The sequence below is a fragment of the Hordeum vulgare genome, chromosome 7H (genome assembly GCF_904849725.1).
Source record: "Hordeum vulgare subsp. vulgare chromosome 7H, MorexV3_pseudomolecules_assembly, whole genome shotgun sequence".
Lineage (NCBI taxonomy): Eukaryota > Viridiplantae > Streptophyta > Magnoliopsida > Poales > Poaceae > Hordeum > Hordeum vulgare.
This window is the reverse complement of record NC_058524.1, coordinates 345143125-345147433: the sequence shown is the minus strand read 5'-3', so window position 1 is coordinate 345147433 and position 4309 is coordinate 345143125. Positions and strand designations below refer to the sequence as shown.

Genomic DNA, 4309 nt, shown 5'->3' with positions numbered 1-4309 from the left:
ACCTTTTACCAAGTATATAGGTGCATTAATTCAACTTGAAATGATATGGTGATATAACAAGTAACCAATGTTGTCACATGGAAGCAACTACACCTGTAACTAGCAACGCTATAAGAAGGCTGAGCAAGCGGTAACATAGCCAAAAAGTGGTTGTTGGGATGTGGAGAGTTAAGGGATTTTCATGCCAATGTTGGGAGGCTTATTAAACAGGTGGTGGGCAGTGAGACATAGCGAAAGAAACGAGACAACGAGCATGGCAATGATAGTAATGGTATCTAGGGAAACGATCTTCTTCCCTGTGATTCAGCTTGTAAGAAGAACGAATCCGTGAAGCAGACGAACCAACTTAGTCGAACGAATCCTCACACTTGAACACACTTGAGGAAATCTATCGAGAAGAAGCAATCCGGAAACAACAATTAACACACGATAAACACCACAACATATTCATCGCAAGATGCACAATCAAATATGATGCTTGTCCATTTCCATTATGCAAGGCACATGGCAAAGCACAACAATAAAAACTACACATTAATGGAGCTCAATATGCAACTCATTGCATATTGACGAAACTCCATGTTGAATTATTTAGTTCACTCCTGTTTAGGTACACGTCAATGTTAAATGTTGTTAAACATGGGAAGAGGTGAAGCATAAATAAACTATACTATCTTGGCATATTAAATGAGGTGGGGAACATCATATAGCATTTGCGAGATGACCCCATATGTTAATTTTGAAATTGGTCCATATCTATACTAAAAACATTTTATGTTTATTAAACAGAGAAATAAAGTGCACCATATGATTCTACACGATATTCTAGTCGGTTTACATATATATAGATCATTTAAAACGGAGCTACGATTTAAATGATATGATCACCACAAGATAATATGACAAGGATACAAAATATATGCAGTGAAAGGCACAAGCATGTTAAATCAAGAATGCAACAAGATATTATGGAACCACACGTAATTTTAGGCAAGTTTAAATGAGGCCGGAACAACGAACAACAATTCCGGAAAGTTTCCATATGCAAATTAACATTTCGGTACTTCTCTACCTATAACACAATTTTAGAGGTGTTAAATAGGAAAATAAATGTTAGCATGTTGTTCTACACATTTTTCTAGTCAAGTTACATATGTGGATCATTTTAAACGGAGCTACAGTTAATTAGTTATGACATAAACCATTTCTCTAAGGCATTAACGCAAATTACATGAAAACAACAAATTAAATATTTCTAACATGGTTGAAAGTTGTATATCGTGAAACTACACAAAATTGTGAACATACTACTTGTCGAAATCATTTTAATCCGATGCACGGTTGAATTTATATGAATTTTGCAAAAAAGCTAAGTTGTTTTGTAAAACTATGCAGTTAAATTTAAAAGGAAAAAACAACCCAAATAGACATCGGTTGGGTCCAAGTTGTCATCTGAGGGATGATAAAAAAATTAACAGGTAAAATTTTGCCAAGACAGGGATTTGATCCAAGGATATCTTGAGAGAGATATGTGCCGCTAGCTAACAAGCTAGGTCCGGTGGTGTGACATAAAATGGCTCAGCCTTCCTTAAAACGGGGCAAGTGCTGATCCTCTGGAGAAGCAAAATAAATACAGAATAAAAGCGCAACCGCAGGGATTCGACCCATGGTGACTTTGGTAAAACCGAGAAGTGATAGCAAGTGCGCTATGCTTCAGCTTATCATGCGAGGGGAAATTTTCATTACATGAACCAATATGCTAACGCGAATCTGAAGCAACACGAACAAAAGAACAAACACAACTTCACCAAGACCGTGGCTGGAGCACGTACAACGGCAACGTCCCTCCGGATCCAAGCAAAGGGAGGCCGAGTGGCGCGGATCCAGTGCTCGGCTGGTCAACGGCGTGGTGGAGAGTAGGGCATGGCCACGGGGCGATGACATCGTGGTTTTCCTAGACAGTGAAGAGAAAAAGAAATATTGATTGTTGTGAGAGAGAGAAGCAAGGAATGGGAGGATAAGAAGGATGGCAGAGGCACAACGACCTTGGGCAGGAGCTCGGTGACGGCGGATCCAGACGATGGCGACGCATCTATGCGGGGGCGACAGTGTTACCCGGAGGTGCGGCGGCATGCCGGGGAGCGTGACAACACGGCGATGGCGGGCAATGTCCACGAGTGAGCAGGAGGTCAGAGGAGAGAAACAAAGATCAGAGGGAAGAAGAAAGGAAAAGGGAGCAGGAAATGTACGTGTTGGTCCAGCTGCTCGACTCGCCGGCCTACGATGAACGGCTATGGGTTCTCACGGGAATGGACCTCAAGAAACGGCTGGGAGCTCGCAAAGCTGGTGCTAACTGCGAGCACGTGGGGTTCGGGCTCGATCTTCTCGATCCGGAGCTCCAAGGGATTGGCTGGATGATCTGTAGGGGATCTTTCTCCGTGGGAAAACAGAGGCATCGTTGGAATGATGGGGATCCCGAGGGAGGATGGGACTGGCGGCAGGCGATGGGACAAGCTGGCGAGGTGGGTGGCAGCTGCTGCGGGACAAGATCCACGGTAAGAGCATGGTTAATAGTATAGCCAACTGCTGGCTATAAGCATCTTTATAGCTCATCTTATAGCTGGCTTGTACAATAGTTAGCTGTAAAAGAGTACTACTTTTATCATATATGGCCTACCTTTCATTCTCACAAAGCACCTAGGAGCACGTGCTAGAGCCGGCTCTTCACGAAGAGCCCGCTTCCCTTCTCTCTCCTCTTCTCTCTCATCCAACTCAGCAAAAATATAGTATTTTAATCCTTACAGCCTGCTGACTGTACCTTATTGTACTTGCTCTAAAGGGCATTCACAGAGCGTTTCGTTCGCAGCGGCAATCACAGCCGCTCGTGCTCGCATGAAGATCCACACCAACCGGCCCCACAGCCCATGTGGCATTTCACCTCGGTCTCACTTCTGAACCATTACCACGCGATATACCGATGAATACAGTCGACCGTATCTGACTTTAGTGGGCCCGATACGCCCTCCTCACGTACCAGGATGGTGGGACTCCTCGCTCCCATCTGGAGAGGCGGACAACCTCACCACCGCTCCTGCTCGTCGCACTCCTCCGCTAGCCGTCGACTAGCCCACAGTAGAGGAGGCGACCTCCCCTGTTACACGGAAAAAAGAGGAGGCGAACTCCCCTATCCAAGCATCCTCACGGTGCCAGAAGAGTTTGAGCCGCAACAGCGGCAAGAGATGAGGAGAAAGAAGAGGGGAAGGAGATGGAAGTTTCAGATCCAAAACTGCTATTCTTGTTTTCCTTCCCAAATCTGCTTGCTTTTTTGGTTTACTGTGATTCTATGTTTTGATGTGATCTTTGTTTCTTGATAGGAAGAGATTGGATGAGAAAAATCTCCTCCTCAGATTCGCCCAAAGAGTCAATAGATCGGGGATGGTCCGAGGAGGAAGACAGCCAGGAGCGTAGCCTCCAGATCTCCAAGCCGCTTCTCCTCCCTAGACTATTGCAGTGCTCCTCGATTTCCTCACCTGGCTCGTAACGTCCGTCACGCAGCGGGATGAAGTACAGAAGTGAGATTAACATACATACCTTTATCTGTCTTATTCTTTCTTCTTCTTTTTTTTTGTTGGATCCAGCAAGAGGTGGATGCAGATGTCTTCTATTTTATCATATATTTCTCTGATGAAAATTCTTTTATTTTCTCCTCGATTTGCTATGGATCTTGGCTATTACAATTGGTGTGCTAAAAAGAAATACCCTACTGGATTTGGTCCCGGTGAATTTGCTCTAATGTTTCTTTACTTTTAGAATGGTGGTCGCTCTCCCGAACAAAAGAGTTCTAGGTTGCTGCTGCTTCACGTCGTCGGGGCATGGCTCGGGCTATTACAATTGGTGTGCTAAAAAGAAATACCCTACTGGATTTGGTCCCGGTGAATTTGCTCTAATGTTTCTTTACTTTTAGAATGGTGGTCGCTCTCCCGAACAAAAGAGTTCTAGGTTGCTGCTGCTTCACGTCGTCGGGGCATGGCTAGGGGTCGGCCACTAGATGCTCTTTGACTTGAGTTTTGGGTCATAAGATACGCAAGGCCAGGGAGGAGCATGCCTCTTGTCTTCACATACTCATCTTTTTTTTTCTATGGATTGGAAGGGGTTGCGGCTTGATAGATTTTGCATATTGCGTTCAAGATTTGTTGTGCTCATTAGTAGCACTTTTCCCGTGAAGTTCTTTTCGAGTGAATCAGACAACATTGCTTAAAGTATCCGACTAATAAATATTTGAAGATTTGCAAGCACTATTTTTAACCAA

At 44.2% G+C, this 4309-nt stretch overlaps 2 long non-coding RNA genes across 2 annotated transcripts; one reads left to right on the top strand and one right to left on the bottom strand.

Annotated features, from left to right (window-relative positions):
* Positions 1 to 1564: 1564 nt before the first annotated feature.
* On the bottom strand, positions 1565 to 2553 carry LOC123409319. The gene is made up of 2 exons (XR_006612843.1): positions 2043 to 2553; positions 1565 to 1954 (listed from the first exon to the last, which is right to left on the bottom strand). It is a non-coding gene; the product is annotated as an uncharacterized LOC123409319 (long non-coding RNA).
* Positions 2554 to 2840: 287 nt separating this feature from the next.
* LOC123410458 lies at positions 2841 to 4309 on the top strand. The gene is made up of 2 exons (XR_006613042.1): positions 2841 to 3572; positions 3811 to 4309. It is a non-coding gene; the product is annotated as an uncharacterized LOC123410458 (long non-coding RNA).